Raw genomic sequence first — 26,142 nt, 5'->3', positions numbered from 1 at the left:
CTGGGCGCCGTGGCTCACGCCTGTAAAGCACTTTGGGAGGCCGAGGCGGGCGGATCACGAGGTCAGGAGATCGAGACCATCCTGGCTAACACGGTGAAACCCCGTCTCTACTAAAAATACAAAAAATTAGCCGGGCGAGGTGGTGGGTGCCTATAGTCCCAGCTACTCAGGAGGCTGAGGCAGGAGAATGGCGTGAACCCGGGAGGCGGAGCTTGCAGTGAGCTGAGATCCGGCCACTGCACTCCAGCCTGGGCGACAGAGCGAGACTCCGTCTCAAAAAAAAAAAAAAAAAAAAAGAATTTTAGGCCTTTTTTTTTTTTCTTTTAGAGATGGGATCTCACTGTGAGGCCCAGACTGGGTTTGAATTTCTGGGCTCAAATGATCTTGCTGCCTCAGCCTCACAACTAGCTGCAACTGCAAACACACGCCACCATACCTGGCTTAAGACATTTTTAGCAATAAAGCAATCATAGGTATTTGTGAGTAGATGAAGAGCTTTTAGTTATGCTGGACTCTTTGCATTGTCTCTTACAACTGGCTTATTCATAAGAATCCTCTAAGTCATACTGCTTTAAAATTTTCATTATCACTGGGGTCAGGGGAATAGGGAGAGATTCTTCTTCAATTAGTTGTTCTATCTTGAAGACTGGGGAAGTGCTGGAGGTTTGTTGATCGGGAGAGATTCTTCCTCAATTAGTTGTCCTATTTTGAAGATGGAGGAAGTGCTGGATGTTTGTTGTGGGATGATGTCATTTCTCGGGAGTTGCTCACCTTGCAGGAGCCTTGGTCTACCTGCCTTCTCTCTCAGGTAGCATTTGCCCATTGCCATCACATATTCCACCTCACTGCCCAGCTCCCCCATTCCTCTACATGGTGATATGGGGTGTTTGTGTCTCCGTGTCTGTGCTATGTAGTTGCAACTTCCCCCTACCCCTTTGTCACCTCCACATGCCCGGGATTGCTCTTCTACTTCCTTTTCTGGTTGTGACTCATCTTTTAACTGTAACTTATTGAGGGTCTCCTACATTTTTAACACTGAAGTACTTGTGAAGAAAAAGGTCATTCATCTGAACAAATATTTGCCACTAAATTTTAGTCTTAAACTTAAGCCGTTATGCTACTGTTATTTAGAAATATTTTAACAAGTAAAGTTTTTGGAATAATCATGTAATTATTGATTCTTAAGTTGTCTATCTTATTTTTGTAATTATAGAAGTGGATTCTATAGCACTGTAACTATTTTGGTTCTCTTTTCCTTATCTCTTTTCTACAAAAGAATACCATTCTCCAAAAGGACATTTTAGTGTAAAGTAAGCCACCAAGCACATGCAAAAAGTGGATGGGTTCTATTTACTGTGTTTTTAGTTGTTTAACATTTATGTCGAAAATGCTACAAGTAACAAGGAAACTCAGTTTGTTGAATGTTCACCATGTACCAGGGTTTGTGCTAAATATCAGTGTTCATGATCTTGTAAGTAAAGCAGGCATTACTATTCCTGTTTAAAAATGAGAAAACTCATCCTTTTACTAAACTGTTTGTATGTTACCTACCTAGTAAATGATAGAGATACAATTTAAAAACCAGCTGATTCTGGTTTTTAAACCTATTTCTTGTACAGTTGAAAACATAATACTAAACTTGCCATTTTGTTTTTGCTTAAATATTTCTTTAGTATTGACTCTAGGCTTTGGTGTTCAGTATTGATTTAAAAAAGTTCAACTCTGTTCTCAGATACCTGACAAGAGTATTGGGTCCACAGAAGATTGGAATCATTGTTGTGTTTATGATGAAGTAGTATAGGTGGATATAAAGCATCTTGGAACGTTTCAGTGGCTTTGACAGTTGAACAGAGATTTGGGTACTCTGCCCAAAACGCTAAAGCTGCTTTGTGTGAACAAATAGTATTGACTTTAGGCCTTGAAGCACCAGTAAGAGTTAAACTAGAAGGGAGTTAAAATCCTTGACAAAGAGTCAGTTTATGGATTACAGTAGCATGCCACCATGCCCAGCCAGACTTATTTTCACAGTGACATGCCCCTGTAATCCCAGCACTTTGGGAGGCCAAGGCAGCATGATCATTTGAGCCCAGGAGTTCAAGACCAGCCTGGGCAACATAGGGAGACCCCCATCTCTACAAAGAGTAAAAAGTTAGCTGGACATAGTGGTGCATACCTGTAGTCCCAGCTGCTAGGAAGGCTGAAGTGAGAGGATCCCTTGAGCCCAGGAGTTCGAGGCTACAGTGAGCTATGATTGTGCCACAGAGCGAGACCCTGTCTCCAAAAAAGAAAATAGAAGAAAATTGGTGGAATTTTTGTTTGTGAGTAATCTGATGTGTTGAGAGTTGTTTGTCAGTGGCCAGGGTGCATAGAACTTAGATTGGGTTCTGGTTGTGAAAGTATCCAAATGTATAACATTAAGAGGCAATGTTGGTGAAAGAAGGGGTCTAGAGTGTCACATTGCTTCCTAATGAATGTTTCATTCATTAAAGTATAATGAAAATGAATTTGAGAAGAGAGAGACAAAAGAGAGCACGCTTAGTGAGGAGGGCGAGCAGGCTATTCCAGTAGAGAGAGAAAAAAATTGGGAGATAGTAGGAGGTAGAATTTAAAAAAATGGTCTTGGTAATCATTAAGATGTGATTTTTGTATGATTGAGACATTAAAAATGGCTCACAGCAATGTCAGTAGAATGGAGGGACACGCCCCAGGTTTCTAGGAGGCTATGAAGAAAATGGGAGGCATGAAATGCGGAATGCTAAGAGAAATAGAGGACGCTTCTTTGTTCTAATTTTTTAAATAGTAAAGGAGACTTCTGCCCAGTTGACTGCTGATAGGAAAGAGCTATTGCTCATGTCATAGGACTTTTTGCTCAAAATTTAAAGTTAGGCCAGGCACGCTGGCTCACCCCTGTAATCCCAGCACTTTGGGAGGCTGAGGTGGGTGGATCACCTGAGGTCAGGAGTTTGAGACCAGCCTGGGCAACATGACAAAACCCCGTCTCTATTAAAAATACAAAAATTAGCCCAGTGTGGTGGTGTGCACCTGTAGTCCCAGCTACCGCTGAGGCTGAGGAATGAGAATCGCTTGAACCCAGGAGACGGAGGTTGCAGTGAACTGAGACCATGCTATTGCACTCAACCCTGGGTGACAGAGCAAGACTGTCTCAAATAAACAAACAAACAAACAAACAAATAAATAAATAAATAAATAAACAAATGTTAGAATCTTGATTACTTGAATTACTAAGCCAGATTTCATCATGCTTCATATTTGATTTGTTCCTTCTGGAGTCTTTCAAAGACCCTCTGGTTTCTACTTACCTAAATGGTTTTCTGTTACTGGAATACATCTTGTTGCCAATAATCTGTTGGAAGAATATTCTTCCAACAGATTATTATGAATGTATTAAATAACATTGGTCTTGATTCTTATCCCCGGGGATTCTGCTACTAAAATCTCTCTTCATGCTAAGAAACTCTTTATGTTTGTTTGTTAGAGAACATATGACTGGTGATTTTATTTTTTAGCCCCTGCATGCATTGCTGTATGTAAGAAAAGAATGGAAGTGTTCATCAATTTTTAGCTGCTCTTTGACTTTTCTGTTAGGTTTGTATTATATTAGGTAAGGTGTTAATATACAATAACAGCAGTTGCAAATGTAGAAATATATATGACCTTGAAAATAAAAGGGAATTTAAGGGTTAATCTTTAGTCTGTGGTGAGTTGCTTTTGCTGGAATAATATTGCTTGGGGACTTCCTATGAATAAGTAGATAAAAATTGGACCAGAGTTTCATGATTTCTTTTCAATTCCCCATGTGATTATAAATTTGCCAGATTGTTAATATTTGAACTTTAATAACGGTTCTGTGAGTTGAAAAACACCACTATGATTTTAAGGTGGTCTGGAAAACCTAGGTAGTTGTTGCATAATTTGACTTAACTGCTTGAAACTCTGGTTCTCATAAAAACAATTTTGATAATAGTAATAACATTACTAGCTTTTTTAAAAATACACCCAAATTCAATTGTGTATGTATTTGTGTATATGTGAATCATTGTGCTATATTTAGGGTACTTTTTGGTTAATAACAGTAATTATAAGAATTATTCCTTTTCAAATTTTATAAAACATTTTAATTGACAAAAATGTATCTATTATGCATGACTTGATTTGAAATATATATATATATATTTATGTATCTATACTATGAAATGGCTAAGTTGAGCTAATTAAGACATGTAATACCTCTCATACTTCATTTATTTTGTGTGGCAAGAACACTTAAAATCTGTTTTCTTAGCAGTTTTCAAGTATGCGGTATATTGTTAATAACTATAGTCACTGTGTTATACAGTAGATCTCTTGAACTTATTCCTCCTAATGGAAATTTTGTATACTTTTACCAACACATCCCCACCCACCCACCATCCCCCTAACCCCAGATAACCACAATTCCACTCTCTACCAAATTTGATGAGTTCAGTGTTTTTAGATTCCACAATAAGTGAGAATCATACAGTATTTGTCTTTCTGTCCCTGGCCTATTTCACTTAACATAATGTCCTCCACTATCATTCATGTTGCCACAGTGATAGATTTCTTTCTTTTTAAAGGCAGAACAGTATTTTGTTGTGTGTGTGTGTGTTTGTGTATGTATGTATCTGTGTATTACACATTTTTCTTATTCAGGGTCTATTGATAAACACTGTTGATAAACAACAAGATAGGTTGATTCCATATCTTGGCTAATGTAAATAGTGCTGCAGTAAACATGTGAGTGCAGCTATCTCTTCAACATACTGATTGCATTTTCTTTGGATACATGCCCAGTGGTTGGATTGCTAGGTTGTATAATAGCACTGTTTTTAACTTTTTGAAGAACCTCTATACCCTTTTTCATAATGGCTGTACTAATTTATATTCCCACCAACAGAGTGCAAGGGTTCCCTTTGTCCACATCCTCTTTAGTACTTGTTATCATTCATCTTTTTGATAATAGTCATTCTAACAGGTGGAAGGTGATATGTCATTCTGGTTTTAATTTGCAATTCCCTGATGATTAGAAATGTTAAGCATTTTTCATATACCTGTTGGCTATTCATATGTCTTCTTTTGAGAAATGTCTATTCAGATTCTTTGCCCATTTTTAAATTGAGTTATTTGTTTTCTTTTTGTTAAGTTGCTTGAGGTTTTTTTTTTTTCTGTATTTATTTTGGATATTAATCTCTTATGAGAGATATAATTTCCCAATATTTCTTCTGTTCCATATATTGTCTTTTTACTCTGTTGATTGTTTCCTTAGCTATACGGAAGCTTTTTAGTTTAGTTTGATGCAATCTTGTTTGCGTATTTTTGCTTTTGTTACCTGTGCTTTGGGTTCATATCTGACAAGAACTAGCATGTCTTGAATTTTACCCCGCTAAGTTCTTTATGTACATTATTCTTAAACAGATCCTGTGGGGTAGATGTTAGGATTATTACATCAGTTTTCTGGATGAGGAACTTGAGTTATGAACACCATATTATTTGCTAAAGGTCACACAGTAAATATACCTTGGCTTTAAATCTCAGCCTTTCTAACTTTAAAATCCATAATATTATCTACTAAATTATAACTGCATAGACAAAGGTGGATTATTCATAAACCGAGATTCCCAGGGCTGAGAGTGGGTGTCTCTGGATGTGCTGTGGGAAGTCTGTGAAATCTGTTCCTTCCTTAGGGCCCTTGGTCTGGTCCTCTGCCTGGAGATTGCTTTACCCAGCTATCCCCTTGCTTTATTCTCCTGAATCCTTCAAGTCTTTACTTGAATTTCACCTCCTGACTGAGACCTTCTCTGACCTCTGTTTACAACTTTATCTTGCTGCCTCTGCAATGTCCTCACCTCTTCAAAATTCTATACTCCCGGGTCTCCTTACCTTACTCATTTTTAATAGCACTAGCATACATACAGTTCTTTACATTTATTGTATATTTTCTTTCCCTGCCTATTAAAATATGAGTTTCAGAAGGGCAGAAATCTTTTCTGTTTTGTTCACTCATCTGTTCTAAGCACCTGGGATGGCCCTTAGCATATCATAGGCATTCAGTAATTGAATAAATAAGTGAATGATTCAGGGTGAGACTTCCCTCTGAATTCACAAATAAGATATATTGTTTAATGAGCTTGCAGCTAGGAAAAGAGTTCATGGCTTTTAGCGATTTTCACTTTAACAGACCAGACCCAAAGTTTACTTCAAGCCGTAGTGATCCCTATGCTTTTAAGTTGAATGAAAAAAAAATATGGATGCTCATTTTCAGTTGTATATGAGCCATATAATCTACATTAATAACTAGTATAATTATTAATAACTAATATAACTAATCATTACTAATTATAATTATTTTATTTAAATAATTTTATATTTTATACTTACTTTAAATATAATTTACTTAAATAATTATAACAATTATTAATAACCAGTGCAATAACTTGTATAATACACGTTAATAACTAGTAAATGCTAGTTCAGTTTGCAGTTTTCCTTGGGATCATTTTGGAAAGATAAATTATGCTTTGCATTTCATTTTTGTTTCGTTTTGAGACGGGATCTTGCTTTGTTGCCCAGGCTGGAGTGCAGTGGCATGATCACAGCTCACTGCAGCCTTGACCACCCCGGCTCAAGCAGTTCCACCTCAGGCTCCCAAGTAGTTGGGACCGTGGGTGCCCACCACCATGCTTGGCTGATTTTTTTTTTTATTTGTAGAGATGAGACCTTGCGATGTTGCCTGGGCTGGTCTCAAACTCCTGGGCTCAAGCAATCCCCCACACCTTGGCCTCCCGAAGTGTTGGGATTACAGACATGAGCCACTACTCCTGGCCTGTTTTGCAGTTTAAAATTACAGATTGAAGACTATTAAAATTTGTTCTGAACATGTTAACATGCATATATTTTTGAATGTCACCATTTAAGACAAGAAACTGAACTGTGGGATTTAATGCTTACATATTTGTTATAAATACACAGTACAAATTGCCATGGTAGTCTTTGTCTTCTATTTGTGCATGCAAGTGATGTGTTTTTATTAATTTCTACAAGAATCATTGTACATGTACATGTAAAATATGTAACAAAGTTGATTAGGCAGTAACCATCGAGAGACGACTCCTGTTGTCAGTCATTTAAATAGTTGCCCGTAATGCTGCACATTCAGTAAACTTAAAAGCAGGAACCCTTGTGTGGATGCAAACATAGTGAGGCCCAAAGAATTCCAGGATCATGATCTCTGAGTCATTTGTTTAACTGTTTCATCCTCTTTAAGATCATACACCCTTATCTTGGGCATCTGTCTCCCATATATAAACTGATTGTTAAAAGTTTGAATGCTCTTGATCAGAGTGAATAATTTACTAAAACAAGTAGGAATAAAGAAATCCCTCTTCAGGTATCTACAAGAATATTTGCATGTGAATAAGGTTGCTAATTGTAGCAGTAAAGACAAGGTGCTAGAAACAGGCTTAAGTGTCCATTAATGGAGGAGTGACTAAATCAATGATTTTATATTTGCACTGTGAGGATACTCTGCAGCTATTAAAACAATTGATTTTGCCTGGGCAATATAGTGAGCCTTTATCTCTATAAAAATTTAAAAAATAACAGACGAGTGTGGTGGCATGCATCTGTAGTACTAGCTACTGCTACTCTGGAGGCTAAGGTAGAGGAATCACTTGAGCCCAAAAGACAGAAGCTGCAGTATGCCAAGATTGTGCCATTGCACTCCAGCCTGGCTGACAGAGCAAAGCAAGACTCTGTCTCAATCAGTCAATCAATCATTCAATATGGTTGAGGTAAAAATAAATTCATAGGTACTGAAATATTTGCAAGGCATGTTGTTAAGTAAAAAGAACAAGTTTTACATAATTTTTATGTTTTAATTCTTGTGAAAAGTTGCACTTGAGTATATGGGTATGTCCTATATATAAAACAATAGAGAATTGTTTTCCAAATTGTAATGATGGTTAATTCTTTCTGAAGGGAGAGTTAGAATAGAAATGTAGGGTGAAATATTGTATTTTATATATTTTACCACTAATTAAATATTTTATGCAACTACTTAATAATGGCAGAATACTACCTAGTAACTCCTTAATATTTAAAACATTTTCTAAATAGACCTACATACACTCCAAACTGAAATGGATTGGTTTTCCGTGCCTTAAATAATGTTTCTTTGCACATTACTTCTTTTCTTTTTTCTTTTTTGTTTTGTTTTTGAGACGGAGTCTCACTCTGTCAGCGGGCTGGAGTGCAGTGGCGTAATCTCAGCTCACTGAAACCTCCGCCTGCTGGGTTCAAGCAGTTTTCCTGTCTCAGCCTCCCAAGTAGCTGGGACTACAGGCATATGCCACCATGTCTGGCTAATTTTTGTGTTTTTAGTAGAGGCAGGGTTTCACCATATTGGTCAGGCTGGTCTTGAACTCCTGACCTCAGGTGATCTGCCTGCCTCGGCTTACCAAAGTGCTGGGATTACAGGCATGACCCACTGCACCCAGCCTGTTTCTTTGCATTACTTCTTATCCATTCTCCCCTCAACACTGAACCTTTACTCTTATTTATAATTTACTTGATGTCAAATTTTAAGATTTTAATATTCAACCGTTATTATGGTTTTTAAATTTAATTTTATGAACACATGTCTTCTATTAAAAATAATAGGCTAGGTGCAGTGTCTCATGCCTGTAGTCCCAGCACTTTGGGAGGCTTAGGCAGTTGGATTGCTTGAACCCAGGAGTTCGAGACCTGCCTGGGCTGGGCAACAAAGTGAGACCTTGTCTATGCCAAAAAATACAAAATGGTGACATGTGCCTGTAGTTCCAGCTATTCAGGAGGCAGAGGCAGGAAGATTGCTTGAGCCCAAGAGGTGGAGGCTGCAGTGAGCTGTGATTATGCCACTGCACTCCAGTCTGAGTGACAGAGAAAGACACTGTCTCCAAAAAATACAGAAATTCTAAAGCTCTCTCAGGGGACAAGGTTGGAGTTACTTGCCCTCTGAAAATGGAACACACTAGACAAATGTTTTTATGTCAGCTACAATGATTTGAAGTTAGTCACTCGATAAAGACTAGTGAGTTAAACATTTCTGAAACAGATTTAGGTAATTTTCTAAAGATTAATAATCATGAATATTTAAGTAGACCTGTAATTTATTTGCTCATGTTTGTGAGGTATAAGATTAAGGCTTGCAGATTAACAGTTATTTCACATTCCCATTGGAAATGTGGTTAATGTGCAAAATAAAGAATGTATGCTGGGTGTGGTGGCTCACACCTGTAGTCCCAACACTTTGGGAGGCCTACGTGGGCAGACCGCTCGAGCCTAGGAGTTCAAGACTGGTCTGGGCAACATGGCGAAACCGCATCTCTACAAAAATATAAGAATAAGCCAGGCGTGGTGGTGAGTGCCTGCACTTCCAGCTACTCAGGCAGCTGAGGTGGGAGGATCGCTTGAGCTCAGGAGGTCTAGTATGCATTGAGCTAAGATCAAGCCACTGCACTCCAGTCAGGCAATGAAACAGGACCTTGTCTCAAATAGTAAATATCTAAAAATAAAGAATATATAATATAATCATCCATGGCACTTTACTGTCTTGAAAAGTTAAATGATAGACACTTAAAATTTACTTTTTAAATTTTGAAGTTTACTATTCTTGCTTTTAGAGTGTAGAATTACACTCTTTTTTCAGAGTTAGGACAAATTGTTGAAAATGAATAGCTATGAAATAGATTTATTTTTATGAACTTAAGTTTTAATAAATAATGCTTTTACTGAAAAAAGATGTTGTATATTTAATTTCTAAAGTTTTATTTTAGACTTGTCTTGCTACTTTCTCCAGACTCTGAAAGAAGAACTTTATTTTTTCTGGATGGGTCATTGGTCATGTTTCCTCTGTTGAAATTTTTTATAAAATCATATTGGTAACTTGGTTAAGGAAGGATATTTCTATTTGTACCACATTGAAAAGTACCTGTGGAATTTAGGATCAGCCTATTTTCTGCTTTTTGTGGTGAAAAGTCAGAAAAGCTGAACAGTAATAAATGCAGTTGGTAATTGAAAACAATTAAGACAAATGCACTCATTATTTCCTTTCAAAAATTTCCTCAAGTTCAAAATAAATCCAAACAATCGAAATTACATTTTCTTTATTTTGAAAATAATTAATCCATTACCTTCAAATCACCTTTAAGAATTTCTGTTGCAACTTAAACATAATGATTCAAAAATAAGAAAAACATCATTAGAGAAGAGACACAATGTTGGTGGTTCATAGGTGAAGGGGGTATGATGTTGAGCGTATTCTTTCAATTTCCTTGAGGTTTGAAGTTTTCCCAAATAAAAATTTTGAGCATAGGAAATTCAGTGTAAACCATGTTCTTTTCTGTGACTTTTTAAAACTGCAAAGTGAATTTATTCTTACCTGAATACTATAATCGCTTGATGGGTTCTTCGTTCCCGCTGCACAGACAAAATCAGTCCACTGAGACCACAGCATTACAGTAGAGAAAGTTTAATTGACACAATGCTGGTTCATGCTGAAGAACTGGAGTTATAACTTAAGTCAGTCTCCCGGAAGGCTTGAAGCTTAGGGTTTTTATGGACAATTTGGTGGGCAGAGGGCTGGGGAATGGGTGCTGCTTATTAGTTGGGGATGAAATCATAGGGGTAGGGGAACCATTCCTAATGCCTCTGGGTGGGACCACAGGATCTATTGAGTTATGAGTAAAGGGTCCCCTGTTATCATCCTTGCTTTAAAGTTAAACTATAAACTAAATTCCTCCCAAAGTTAGCTTGGTCTATGGCCAGGAATGACCAAGGACAGTTTGGAGATCAGAAGCAAGATGAAGTCAAGTATGTCAGATTCCTACTGTTATAATTTTGCAAAGACATTTCAATCTGGCCATTGAAGTTCATGATATAATACCATCTTTTTTTAAAGGTATTTAAAGTCACAAAATTCATACACTATTTTATTTGCAGCCACCTCTGTTCGTTCATAGTCTCACCTTCCATATTCCCTCTCTAGCAAATGGATGTCAATGTTAATACTGGGCAGTGTGTGGCTAGGTTTTCATTTTCATTTTGCATTAGGTTGTTCCCTTAGTAATCCAGTGCATTCTGGACAACTGAACACTAGAGTCAGGAACTAAGCTAGATGCTGTAGGTGCAAAGATGCCTGAGGGAAGCCTGGCCCTGATAGGTGCTTAATGAAGAGCTGTTTGCTCACTGTTAATATAGAACCTCTCATCTCTGCAGGCTGCCTTTTTCTGACATGGTCTCATTTTGATTAGGAAACTCATGTTGTTTGTTGTTAGTGATGTTGTCTGCAAAGTCCCCCCTGCCCTCCTTATATTGGTGTGAAGTGTCACTGAAACAGGCCACTCCCCTGGACCTCTTTTAAGAGTGCATCTAGTCTAGTTATGTCTGCTCAAAGCATAGCTGACTGTGACATGACAAGATTTGGGTTGTTGTGGGACTCCCTCTGCTCCTTCCCTACCTGTGACACCTTCCCCAGTAAACTCTATTTCCTATTTACATCTTGTGATTTTGGCAATGTGTATTTTGCACTCTCTTTGCAAGTGGTGTGTCCTATTCTTAAGTAGCTCTCTTTTGAGGAGGGTAGAACTACATACATGAAGACAGCTGACTTCGTGGATTGATAGTACAGACAGGAGATGGATTACCTAACTACTCTGAGCTGCAGTTCTCTGTTCCTAACAGGAACAGCATGTGTATAGTACCTGGCGGATTCATGAAGGCTTTTAAATCTATGACCACTCAGTTAATGCCTTCTGTCCTCCTACCCATCTTTACCCTCTGAGGGTACCCTCCATGTAAAGTTGTTTTTAGTATTTAAGTGTAATATCCATAAGATAAACTGTTTTCTCCAGACAGTGTGTATGCACTTAACAGGTATACTTGTAAAACACCAAATAGCAATTCTGTGTTCAGGACCACTTTGCTGATGGGTAGATTTTGGGTGCAATGCCACCCCAAACTGTGTACTCTCCAAGTGTCTCCTTTCCTTAATCCCACTGAGGTGCCATAACTGTGAGCAGAGGCACTGTGCTGTTTAATCCCTTTCTACTGGTCTTTTATGCAATTCAGGTTCCTTTTTAGATAAGAATCGTTCTTTGCTGTTTGACTGGTTTGTTTTAAATTCATTGGTTGATAGCATTTCATTTGTTGGTTCAAGTAACATTTAAACATGTGATATATGAATAGGCTTTCTAGAATGCAAAACAATACATATAAAAGCAATAATCTGGCCAACTATGAGTATGATTCAGAGTGTTGATACTTTATATTATTGGTTTTGCTTATTTATTGATCTTCTAGGAACTCTTTCTTTTCTTTCTAATGGTACTCAAGTACCACTTCATTCACTTGGCTGGCTTCTCCCTTCTCCTGAGCTGACTGTGCATGTGTCTTCCCAAGTCTGTGTTCAGTGACACTATATTGGTTGCCAGGGTGGGTGTGTTTGTGCCGCAGATATCAACAAACACTACATATAGGGCTCCCCCCGTCCTTTTTTTTTTGTTTTTTTTTTTTTTTTTTTTTTTTTTTTTGGAGATTCTATTAGATGTTTATTAGCACGCTCCTGGTTCTCTCATTTCTTCATACCAGTTCCTATGCGTTGGTGGTTATTCCTCCAGAAGTTGGTGGTTCTTCCTCCTGGTCATGGCTTTAACAGTCTGTTTCTTGCATAGATTTTGGTCTTTCACCTGTAAGATCAAACTTCTGGTTACTGCAAATGAATCTGCATGTCTGCATCTGCTTGTCTGGTCTGCCCACCCCCATTCCTCTCCCCATGAGTCCCTGGAAGAGTTGTGATATGGAGGCACTTGGGGAGGTCTTTTCAGTTTCCTTTTCCCAGTACTGAGTGATGTTGCTTTAAAAATTTTTTTTATTTTTTTCTAAATATATAATACGTATGCATGCAATATTTTGTTATATCCATAGAAGGTATAATGATCAGGGTACTGGGCATGTCCATCACCTTGAGTATTTACCATTTTTCTGGGTATGTTTCAAGTCCTCTCTACTTTCTATTTTGAAATATGCAATAGATTGTTTATTTGTTCTTTTAATTTTTTTTTTTTTTTTTTTTTTAGAGACTGGGTCTCGCTGTGTTGCCCAGGCTGGTTTTGAACTCCTGGGCTCAAGCAATCAGCCCATCTTGGCCTCCCAAGTGCTGGGATTACAGATGTGAGCCCACGCCCAGCCAGATTGTTGTTAACTGTGGTCAGTTGTTTCAGCTTTTATAGAAACCCTAGGGTTTTGACCCGAGGATGTGATTTAAAACTGATCCTTTCCAACTTCTCAGTCCTATCTGAGTTGCAAGGCCAACTGAGTGTTCCTTTAGGATATTTTATGGCCAGCAACATCATGGGGTTTTAAGTGCCTTGAGAAGACAGCTGAGCCATAGCAGTGCTCTTCTTGGGCATGTGGATACAGTAGACATGCTTCTATTTTTTAAATATGATTTGTACTCTGTACCTTGATGATATTTATTTCTCTTCCCCGCACCCCCCCCCACCTTTTTTTTTTTTAAGAGCGAGGGTCTTGCTCTGTCACCCAGGCTGGAGTCGCTCTGTCACCCAAGCTGGACTGCAGTGGCATGATTATAGCTCACTGCAGTGTAGACCTTTGGGGCTCAAGTGATCCTTCCACCTCAGCCTCCTGAGTAGCTGGGACTATAGGCACGTTTTACCACCCCCAGCCAGTTTTTGTGTGTGTGTTTCTTTGTTGTAAAGACAAGGTCTCACTGGGTTGCCCAGGCTAGATGGGGTTTCTTTTAAACTGTCAGAAGAAATGATATCGTTAACTATTAATCTCGTTGACCTTGTCAATTGTTTAACTCAACTACTTTGACATTTGCAATATTATTACTAGTATCACAAGTTTTCTCATGGTTTAATGATTCTTTTAGGGTAGAATTTTACTAATATCTGACTTGCTACTCTAAAGAATATTTATAGTCATCAACTTGCTCCCCCTTTCCCTTGCAATTCCAATTTTTTTAAAAAAATCCTCATATATAGGGGTGATTTTCAGAATGACAGAGAACAGAGCCAAAATGGTTTGGCCACATGAGGAGTGGGTTTCCTACTTAATGTTCAAGGCACAGACCTAAGTCCGTGAAACTCAGCGTGGTGATACAGACCTGTGAGGCAGGCAACACGGGACCCTTAGAGATAAAGAAGAATCTGGACAAAAGAGCTGTGAGACTTATTTTAGAAATTGACTAATTACAGATTCAGGGTTTTGAATAGGAAATAGTATCTGGTATTCAAAAGGTTTCTCGAGTAAGTGGGGAAGAAAAAATAAAAAAGAAAAAGAAAGGTAGAGCTGGCCCTTGAAACGCTAATCTGAAAAACAAAAGACTGAGCTGACTTTCCAGGAAAGTGTGAACGGCTTCTGAACCCACTTTCCTTGTCTTTGTCTTTGTGTGACTGTACTGCCCATTGTTCCTACACACAATTAAATACCTCCATGCTCTAGAGTCGGGTGTTAATGCATAGGTGTTAAGGTTTTTAAAAATATACCTAACAGTCCGATATTTTAAAATTGACTTTAGTTTCTTATCAGTTACAAAGTCTAATTAATTTATATTATAGATCTGAAGGGCTGCCTAATAAACTTCTTTTCAAGAGAGAAAATTTTTGTTGCTAGTAACCCAGTTCACCCTAGTCTATTATTTGGAGAACAAATAAGCAGTCATCTTGATCCTCTTTTATCTGAACATTTTAAGAATAAACGTTTCAAGAGTAAAACAGTTCTGATCCCCCAGTATGACCTAAACAAATATTTCAAATCTTTTATTTTTGTAAGTGAAAGTAGTATCTTCTTTATTTTCTATTTCTTATTTGTCCTATGTATCATTTGTTTAATCATTTTTCTAAAAATTATAATGTGTCTTTCTCTGAAGGCATCTCTTTCTGTTAAATATTGATATTAAAATGTTTCATATAAAATGAGCTGAAGTTCTTTTAGTCCATTTGTAAATATGAGTCCCGGATTTAATTAAATCCCAAGGGAAGAACCTGAGGAAACCAAAACTACTAACATGATTGGGCCAAATTGTGTAATCAAAAGCAAATGATATGGTTATTAAATCTAATGAAATGATTTCCCAGCATTTAATTCATTTCTCTGATTCAAGATATTTTAGTAATAAATAAGTTTGTTGAAATGGACGTTCTGTGCTGTCACCACTTTTAAACAGTTATTTTCTCAAGACCATTTCTGGTTAGAAATATTTCTAAAGGTTACACCTTAATGCAGATAGTGGATGTCTGCTGGGGCTGGGAGGAAAGGAAGGTGGAGCAGGAGGTGATGTGTGGGTCCTTATGAAAGCAGAGGGAAAGGAATGAAGACACTACATTGCTTTTTAAAAAGTGTTATTCTCTTATATCAGCGTTCATTTTACATAAAATGAAAACATGCCATTGCTTGGTAAAATCTATATGATAGCTAAGGGATTAATGGCTAGTTTGGCTGGTGCCGGGGTTCATGCCTGTATTCCTAGCACTTTGAGAGGCCAAGGTGGGAAGAACGCTTGAGGCCAGGACTTAGAGACCAAAATGGGCAACATACTGAGACCCAGTTTGTACAAACATTTTAAAAATTGGCCAGGTGTGATGGTGCACATCTTTAGTCCTAGCCACTCAGGAGGCTGAGACAGGAGGATTGCTTGAGCCCAGGAGTTTGAGGCTGCAGTAAGCTATGATTATACCACTGTACTCCAGCCTAGGTGACAGAATAATGAGACCCTGTCTCTTAAAAAAGGAGGAAATATACACACGCATACACAGCATACACACATACACACGATTAGCTTATAAAGATTTTGTTAAAATACTTAGGAAAAAACTCTTGATACATAAACTTGCAAAATAGTATATGTAATCATTCCACAAATGTGATTGTATTACGGTTTTTCAGAGAAACAGAACTGGTAGAATGGAGATTATATTTACCTATCTGTATATATAGATATGTATGTCTTTAGACATATACAGATATACACACACATATAACGTTTACTATAAGGAATTGGCTCATGTGATTATGAAGTCTGAAAAGTCCCAAGACCTGCAGTCACCAAGCAGGACCCCCAGGAGAACCAGTGGTGTAAGGATCAGCCCAAATGCCTGCAGCTCTAGTCCCCCGGAAGATCTGATACTTCAGTCCAAAGGCAAGAAAAGACCAGTATCTCCTCTTCCTCAGCCTTTTTGTTCTATTCAGGTCTCCAAATGATTGGATGATGCTCATCCACATTAGGGAGGACACTGGACTTTTCTCAGTTTACTGATTTAAATGTTAATCTCTTTCAGAAACACCTTGGCAGACACATCCAGAATAATGTTGGGCCAAATGTCTGGGTGTCATGGGACCCAGTCAAGTTGACATATAAACTTAACTTTCACTATGATATCTTCAATCTCACTTGCAATCTTAAATTCCAGCTAGAATAGCAGCAAGACTTTTTGCTGATAGATTAAAGGGAAAAAGGGGTATGTGTGTCTTTTTGTCTTATCTCCTTATCTCCCTCCTCCCCCATCTCTGTCTATTAGAGCAGCTGTCTAAGAACCGAGAAGGATCTAAGATATTATCCTACTTGCGGGCTAACAGGTTAGCCTACCTTGGTTTCATGGTTGCTGACAGAAGACATGAGGCTCCTAGGTCAGAGATGAGAAATTGTATTACTCTTAGCACAGCATGCAACATAAGCATCAGCATATTTGGTTCAGTTCTTCCTACTCCCTTGACCTATGGAAGTGATGCCCTTGGGCCCAGATGGATGCCTGCATGCTCTATGGGTAATGTTACAGGAGAGGACTCTGAGCTGAGGAATCTTTTATAATGGCCGTAAGCAAGACTCACTGCCCTTGGCCCTAGAGGGAGACACTATGTCTGTCTCCCACGGCTTATCTCTGTACAGATATCTTTGAAGAGCAAGTCCAGAACAAAAGCAATCAGTGCCTCTGTTTGCAAGACATGCAGATTTTTAAGAGACAAATGGAGAATTGTCTCTTTTTTTTTTTTTTTTTTTTTGAGACGGAGTCTCACGCTGTTGCCCAGGCTGGAGTGCAGTGGCGCGATCTCGGCTCACTGCAAGCTCCGCCTCCCGGGAGAATTGTCTCTTAACACAGAAAATAAAAGTTGTGAAATGAACAGTTTAATAAGAGACTGGTAATGATATCAATTGACTTGGTCATTTTTGAAAGTAGTTTGATACTGGCTACCTTAAAACGATCATGCCATTTGAAACATTATGTTATAGACTTCCTTCAAAGAAGTGAATCCTAAATATTGAAATGTTTTTATTTAGAAATCTATCAGTTACTGGAGTTGAAATGTTCTTTGATGAGTGAAATGTGAAATGATGATATATTTACCTGATAGAATATTGAATCATTAAAAATTGTTACTTTAATGATTGCAATATTTGTATTTTATTATTACTATGTAAGAAAAGAAAAACCTATATGATCTCAAAAAACTGGAAGTAAACACCAAAGGTAAGAGGAAAAAAAGACAGAAATCATCTCACATCGGTACAACAGTGTCCTGGAGAGCCTGGTGTTCTTTAATCACTCTAACTGAACTTTTGTGCCACAGAAGATAAAGGACACTTATTTTTTAAAACAAATACGTTATCAAATTCCCATTTTCTTTTTAAAATTTATCTAGAGGGTGGTGTTAGCACCTAGTTAGCCCTTAATAGTTACAAGACAGTTTTCTGAGTACTTCAATTAGCTCATTTGATTTTTATGGAAACTCTGAGATAGATGCTATTACTTTCCACAATTTATAAATGAGTAAACTGAGGCACAGAGAAGTTAAATAACTTGTCAAAATGATTCTGCATGCAAAATCCACTTTTTTTTTGTTACTGTGCTCAGCTGCCATATCAAATACAACATGTGTAATACTTTATTGTATTTGTTTAATATCTTATTTTTTGTTTCACATTTGTATCATATACTGGGAATTAAGGACAGTGCAATAAATACATAGCTAATGAGTTTTATTTTCAAAAGAAAAGTAAGTGTTACTCTGGTAAGCAAGCCACTTCTGAAATGAGATTGATTAGTCTGAATAAAATCATGTCAACTAGAGGGTGGCCACTTGGTCACTAGTGTGTGGTGGGAGAACCCTGAACAGTGCAGACACACTTCTTGCAAAACAAGCGGTGCCGGTGTTCCTGGCATGGTGGTATCTGCTTGAGTGGTCATCTGGGGTAAATATGTATGGGAATGTGGCAGATGACGGCAGGTGAGGTGCTGGGACTAGTTATTAGATTCAGTGATTCTTATTAAGCATCAATATGTAAATCTTCCTGTGTGAATCATTGATGACAGGCAAAATGGAAGAAGAATGTGAAGACAAATTGCAGTGTACTTTTGAATGTTGGATCAAATATCTTCCAAGAAGATTCCTTCATGTTCTGGAATCCTAATAATCAATGAGAAGACTTACATATTGGAACTGAATTTTAAGATTCCATTATGCATGGAACTGGTGCAAAGATGCATACTTTTTGTTCTCTGTGGTTAGATAGCTTTCATAAATCAGCACCATCTGTTCTTCTTTTGCTTTTGGTTGTGTGGAGTCATGTTGTGTACGTATCAAGACAGGAGGCATTTCATTTCTCTGGGAAATGGAAATTTCATGGACTGTGTTACATACTACATTTGATCAGTACTAGCTTGAGGTAAGAATAGTAGGAATCTGGATGAGGGGATGACACTCATATACAGTAATTACATCACAGGTGCTGAATAATTCTTCATAGACTCCTAAATAATTTGATGTTGAGCTTTGTTCAGTAGAGCATAGTTTATATTATAAGGAACTGGACTTTGTCTAAAAGTGTAACAAGTAGAATTTCCCTCTACAAGGGAATATTTTTAATTGTAAAATATCTTATTTTTGCTATATATTGTTATATTATTATATCTTACCTAATATTGTCTTTTCTAAAAAGTATTTGCATTTTTTCATGAATGTTTTTGTTCTGGCAGAATATAATGATCATGAATTAAAATTGTATTACACATTTCCTGATTTTATTTCTTTGGAAGGTTGCTATAGATTTATCATTTTGAATTGTGAAGACCTTTCTCCCACAGATGTTTTCAATTGTTTTCCATATATGATGGGAAATTACTTTTTCCTGGCAATTCGGCCAGTTAATCAAGTAGTTGGGACATTAACACAAACGCCTTCTGGAATCCTATTTGTGATACCTAGGAGACCTGGAAACAGATTCCCTTTGGAATTATTTTTCACCAAATGTAATCCAAAGAAAAAGTGCTTTAATTCACTCTGTCAACATCCTAATAAATATTTTCTCTAGGATACCATAGCTCACTAATAGTTAACATGTCTCTCATTAAGTTAGGAAAATCTTGGAGGGATTCTAAAAAGTATGAAAAAGAACATTTAGTTGAGTGGTTTTTAGCAATATATTTGAACTGATTAAAATGTTTTACTGTTATGAGTAATTTTTAAAAAAACATTTGACAGAAAATATTATAAATTGTACCATGAGAATTTTCATTTTTTTGTGCTTTCTAAACATCAAAATCAAAGATAATATGTAGGAAATTTAAGTAGAGAAGTATAACTTTAATTTTTATAAAACAGTTTTTAAATGATACATATAGGCTTTTCTTTCAAGTGATAAATATCCAAAATATTTACTTCTTGGACCTCAGAATTTGAATGTAGATATGCAGATGTCTGGTTTCTAGATTAAATTTTATAGTGTTCCTCTGAATTAGACAGTATGGTTTGTGTTCCTGTTTTCTGTGGTGAGAGATGGAGGCAGGATTCTAGTCTCAAGTGTTCTAGTTACAAGTCCTGTACTTTTTTGTGGTAGGATCACTTAAGTTTTTGGATTTTTTCTCTTTTTTTTAGACATGAGGACTCACTCTGTTGCCCAGCCTGGAGTGCAGTGGTATGAACATAACTTACTGCAGCCTTGAACTCCCTGGGCTCAAGTGATCCTCCTGCCTCAGTCTCCCAAGTAGCTGAGACTACAGGCGCACACTACCGTGCCTGGCTCTTTTCCAATTTCTGCATGAGAAGTTAAACTTCAGTTATTTTTTGCCCCCCCCCCCCCTTCTGGAATCCTAATAAAGGTAGTATATCAGCTGCCTTTTTATGGCAAAAGTAACCACTGATTGGTAAATCACATCAAGACTTGAAAAACTATAAATATCTGAGAAGCAGCTTACATCTGTGGCATTGTTCCAAGAGACACTGGCTTCTCTGGGGCATGAGGCTTTTCATCCGTGCTAGCTCTTGCAACCTCCTGATGTGAGTCACCACGCTTGAGCTGCCTGCTGGGGACCCCAAGAGAGTGGCTCCTGCACAGCTGTGAGGACTGCTGGGTGCACACTCCTCTGGAAAACAAGGCATGATGCAACCTTGCTGGCAAGTGGAGTCTCCTGCCTTACACCCTGCACAGTCAATCCAATGCCAGGCGGTCTGTGGGGACCTTGAGAGTCTGCATGTTTGTTAGACCTGAGAAGCCCCTCCACCCCCTTGGCAGGCATTTCAGAATAAAAATAAAGACGTAATGCTAAAAGACTTATCATAAAAATGAACAGCTTCTCTGCGCCACTGTTCCCGTCTTTGTCCCTAAATGTCTGCTCTGATATTTACTTCCATGTTTCTAAATAATATATTTATGTTGCTCTTTCCTGATTACCAGTTACTGACATCTGTTGACTTGCCATATGGAAGATGAGAGTTGTTCCTTTTATACTGCTTCTAGTTTCTCGCTCCCATCCTCTCAATGCTGTTACATCCAATGTCTAAGTTCAGTCAATAGCCTGTGTCACAGCACATGGCAATGTGACAGTTGCTCACCACATAACCAAGTGGATACTCTGATTATACTTCCTCTTCTATAGATTTTTTTTTCTCCTGGAGCAAGTTTTTTTATGTTGCTTTGTTTTCTGTGTATATATTTTTGATTTTCCCCCTGCATTCTGTGTCAGGTCTGTCAAGATGCCTTTTATTTTTCAAATACTCAAAAGTATCAGACCTGAGCCCAGGGAGGAGGTACAAACTTATAGTCGCAGCTATTTGGGAGGCCTAGGCTGGAGGATTGTTTGAGCCTAGGAGTCTGAGGTTAGAACTGGGCAACATAGCAAGGCCCCATGTCAAAAAAGAGAAAAACTAAAGGGGAATGAAAGAACTTTTAGAATAATATCAGACCAATTACTAGTTTCTTTTTTTCTCATGGAGATATACTTACTAGACCTCTCCATCCTCCTGCTGTTATCTGAACTGGTTTCTGCCTGCTTCCCTAAACTGCCCTTTCTCCCATATTCTAGGACTTTCCTTGGGTTCTGACTGATTTCTTACTGTGTTTTCTGGATTTTGCTGGAGCACATCCAAAAAGAGCTTTATAATAAAGTGTTCATGCGAAGGAAGTAAAGATCTTCTTTGCGTGTCTCAAAGTTTCTTTTATCTTTCATGCTTGGTCTTTTTAAGCATGTAGTTCTACACTGAATTTTTTTCAGTATAGAAGATACGACTTTTAGTAGAATTTAATATCACTATTCAGAAGGCATTTTTATCATAATCATTTGTTAATAATATTCCTAGTTTTAGTCTCCTAGCAATCATCCACATGCTATCATTTGTCAATCCTTCAATTAAACTCTGCAGTTTTGAGATAACTCCTCGTGATTCTCTTGCATTTTGTACAGATGCCTCATCTAAGAGGAGGAGGTATTAGGAAAAAAAAAAAAAACAGAACAGATGCCTTCAATGTGGACAGTCTTTTCAAGGATGTTTGTAGAGCTGTCTAGGCATAGGATGTCGTCTGACAGCAGCAAGCAAGGATACTCCCTGTCTGTATAAAAGATTTGGGTTCCCTGAGCCTAGAGTTGTTCTTTGTGTGCCAGTGTCCCTGGATCCTCTTCACATCACCTTGTGAGAATCTTAGCTGAGGAACCACTACATAAAAGGGTCATATTCTGGCTAACGGTGTGGCTGTGAGTTGTGAATAGTTCTTTGTCTGTGACCCAGGAATCTTCTGCCTTCTGCCAGCATTGATGAAGCCGTTGCTTTCAGGTAGGTTAAAAATCCTAGACCCCTCCTACTTTTTTTACATCTACTTTCTTTCTGAAAATGTCTTCAACCACCACCCCATAGAGTTTTCTTCTTGTTGCCATGTACTTGATTGTATATAGCATTTAGTTATCTTTTTCTTGGTTTCTTTACTTGTCCTGAAGACATTTTACAATGAAAATATCTTGTACATAGCAAAGCACAGTAAATACCAGGTGTCAGCAAGTTTCTAAATTATAAATAATATGTTTTTTATTTGATTGAGTGGGTAATATGTTTCATATTAAATTGTTTTGCAAGGTAAAGTGTATGAATAGATGAATACATGTATATACCCTTAAAATGTTTTATATTTGTACATAATTGCCCCAAAAGATTTATCAAGGTATGTTTTCTATATTATATACGTATTATCTATTTCTGTCTTCAATAATGTTTATAAATTACCATTTGTTGGGTAATTACTATGTGTCAGGCACCATGTAATGCTTGTGATATGGAGGATTTTCTTACTAATTCTCTCAGTAGTCCTGAGAGGAAGAGGTTTTTTTTCTTTTTTTTTTTTTGAGACGGAGTCTTGCTCTGTCACCCAGGCTGGAGTGCAGTGGCCGGATCTTGGCTCACTGCAAGCTCCACCCCCTGGGTTCACGCCATTCTCCTGCCTCAGCCTCCGGAGTAGCTGGGACTACAGGCGCCCGCCACCACACCCGGCTAATTTTTTTATATTTTTCATAGAGACAGGGTTTCACCGTGTTAGCCAGGATGGTCTCGATCTCCTGACCTCGTGATCCGCCTGTCTCCGCCTCCCAAAGTGCTGGGATTACAGGCGTGAGCCACCGCACCCGGCCTGAGGAAGAGTTTTTAAACTACGTGTGTGTGTGTGTGTGTGTGTGTGTGTGTGTGTGTGTGTGTGTATCAGAGAGAGAGAGACGGGGGTCTAACTCTGTCGCCCAGGCTGGAGTGCAGTGGCATGGTCATAGCTCACTGCAGCCTTGAACTCCTGGGCTCAAGCTTTCTTCTTGCTTCAGCCTTCCCAGTAGTTGGGACTACACACACTATCTCACCCAGCTTTTTGTAGAGACTGAGTCTTGCTACGTTGCCCAGGCTGATCTTGAACTCCCGGTGTTAAGCCATTGTCTGTCTCAGCCTTCTAAAGTGCTGGGGTTACAGGTGTGGGCCACTAAACCCAGCCAAGGAAAATGTTTATATTGTTCATATTTTACAGAAGAAGGGATAGAAACATGGAAAGGTACATAACTTGCATAAGGTTATAAAATTGGCAAATGATAGAATTGCTCTTCACGCCCAGGTCTGTTTAATGCTTGAACCCAAGCTCTTAGTGTCTGTACTCTGCTATGAAATGGAGAGTAGGGAAAGGAAAAAGAAAAAAAAAAAAAAGAAACAAGTGGCTGGATTGTATCATCTGAAAGTTCTTTGGCACTGTTTAGTTTAAATTAATACTATATAGTTCTATTTTTTTCTTACTTTAAAAAAAATAGAGGTGGGGTCTCACCATGGTGCCCACGCTGGTCTTGAAATCCTGGGTTCAAGTGGTCCCCCCACCTCGGCCTCTGAAAGTACTGGGATTACAGGCGTGAGCCACTTCACCTGGCCAGTACTGTATAGCTCTTAAATATTGATTTGACATACATAATAACAGCTTTGCTTACTGTAGTTATAATGGAATTCAGTGTATAGTTCTTGCTAAAAGTAACTACATTTAGTCACAGCTTTAAAAAAAAAGTACCAGACAAGAGAATAAAATCATATAGGAGCTGATAATTTACACTTCCTAATGTTGGGAAAATCTAAGTTGAAGTTCCACAGCAACTGCAGCTCAGCCTTAGGGCAGTGAATGTTGCCATCCAAACTGGACACTGTGTGTAGCTTCATGAAATAATATTCTCCATGCTCTTGGGTTCCTGATAATGGCCACTGTGGGAACAATGTGTGAATTATCAGTGACTGTTTTATCATTGTAGTTTGGGGCATTTCATTTATGTGGCTGTTTCATAGTGCAACATAGGTGTTTCAAGTGGTGATACATCTTGGTGGCATTTCAGTAGTCCTTAAATTATTAATGAATCCTGAAAAAAAGATCTGTAATGTGTAAGATTATTTTTATGTGCTACATCTGGTTTATAAACAAATCACATTTGCTCTCCTTCCTGCCCCCACTCCCATTGGAAAAGCATAATTTTGGGAGTTCGTGTTTACATTCCACGTGCAGTTCTCAGGCAGGTTCAAGATGCTGGTTAACCTTTGAAATGTATTATGTGCTGGTGCTTAAAGGAGATAGATGACTGAGAAGTACATATTAGAGCCTCTCAAGACACAGCATCATCAATCAAATAGCCTGGCTTCATGCAGAGCTCCACCATCTAGAAAGCACAGAATACAGCTATGACTCATAGAAAAGCTTGGTGCCCTTAGTTTCTACTTCTCATAGATTTGAAAGGGAAATGTCAATTGGGCCTTACTGCCTGCTTTGCCTTCTCTTAGTATCTCTTCAATGATTTAATATATTGTTGGACATTGTATCTTGAACGTGTAACTGTTGCTTATCATTTTGTTGATTGTTGTTCCTGTTAATGGCATGCACATTTCCACTGAGTCTCCCAAATAGCATGATTGAAAATATAAAATTTTTCTCCAATGTTGGACTTCCTGTCCTAATATAGATGGCTTAATAAGTTCCCAATATGTGCACCTATGAATTATGTTGAAAAAGTTCACAATAAAATCATCATTGTCAAATTTATGTAATAGAAAAGATAAACCTAACAAATTATATGTATACATAAATTATACATATAAACTTCTAAGAAATGGATTAAATACATTTTACTTAGTTGCATTTGGGGAACATATTACCACAGAGATTCCTAGGCATGATTTTACTTTAATTAGCAAAACATATACAGAGCTTCTACTAGGTGCCAGAGAGTACGTCTCCATCATTGTGTTTGGAGAATCTGAGGATCTCTTAACTGTTCTAATCTGGCTAGTAAGTCCATTGATCTCAGTTAGGTATCTTTATCATTATTCAAATGATTTTGAAAAGCCAACTTTTAACTATTAATAATAGTGAACTCTTTAATGAAAAGACAGTGGCCGAGATTATAAATGAAGGTATATTCTTGGGTGGCTTTTCATTTATTTTTGTGACCTATCACATTTATTCCACAGGCACCTTTTTGAGTACAGATTGTCTCATCTGAACACCTATCTAATCATTAGTTTGTAAGCTAAGAATAGTATAACTTCAATAAACTGACATATATAAACACCAGCAAACTTACTGGATTTCTGCAACACATTGGAACAATTTGTACAAAATATTGCCTTTGTCAAAGGAAGCATAGGAGGATGAGGGCTGAGTATTTTGTTCCTTTTGCTTGTCCTTTTGTTTGGTCCTTCATGCACAGAAGTAAACAAAAGTGGTCCATTATGGCTAAGACCTTAATGCCTTTACAGACACCTCTAAATAATCAGTCGATTGGCTTAGGATAATTTTATGTGAAATTGTATGGGATGAAGGCTGTAAAGTCTGGAACTATGCCACTGCATGCTCCTTTTGACGAGCTATGTTAGTAGGAATCAAGAACTGAGAAATATGACTTTGAAGCTTTTGGTAATGGTTATGGTTTGTAATTGTTTTAACCGTTTTGAGTAGGAAGCTGTTTTCAAACATGCATTTCCAATGTCATGTATATTTGTTTATCAATGTATCGTAACAATGGAGTAATATATAGTAACTTCCTAAAATATACATGAAAAGCAGTGAAAAATGACCAGATAATAAAATTAGCATAAAGATAAGTTTTTTTCTTTGTATGTTTGTTTTCTTTCCTTATCCCAGTAGTATATCTTATTCACTTTCTGGGATACACTCTCTCATGAGACTCTTGTTTTCAGTTTTAGCTCTTTACAACACACACTCATCCTGTCATTAAAGGTCGTCCTTCTTCGAGGAAACAGTTACCATAATCATACTGCCTATTA

General features: G+C 37.8%; 1 protein-coding gene across 50 annotated transcripts in view; it reads left to right on the top strand.

Annotated features, from left to right (window-relative positions):
* Window positions 1–26,142, top strand: part of PARD3 (par-3 family cell polarity regulator) — a 717,421-nt gene that overhangs the window by 399,193 nt on the left and 292,086 nt on the right. The window lies entirely within an intron of this gene.

This window comes from Macaca fascicularis, chromosome 9, assembly GCF_037993035.2.
Source record: "Macaca fascicularis isolate 582-1 chromosome 9, T2T-MFA8v1.1".
Classification (NCBI taxonomy): Eukaryota; Metazoa; Chordata; class Mammalia; order Primates; family Cercopithecidae; genus Macaca; species Macaca fascicularis.
The sequence above is the reverse complement of the archived record's forward strand: the minus strand, read 5'-3'. Positions and strand labels throughout refer to the sequence as shown.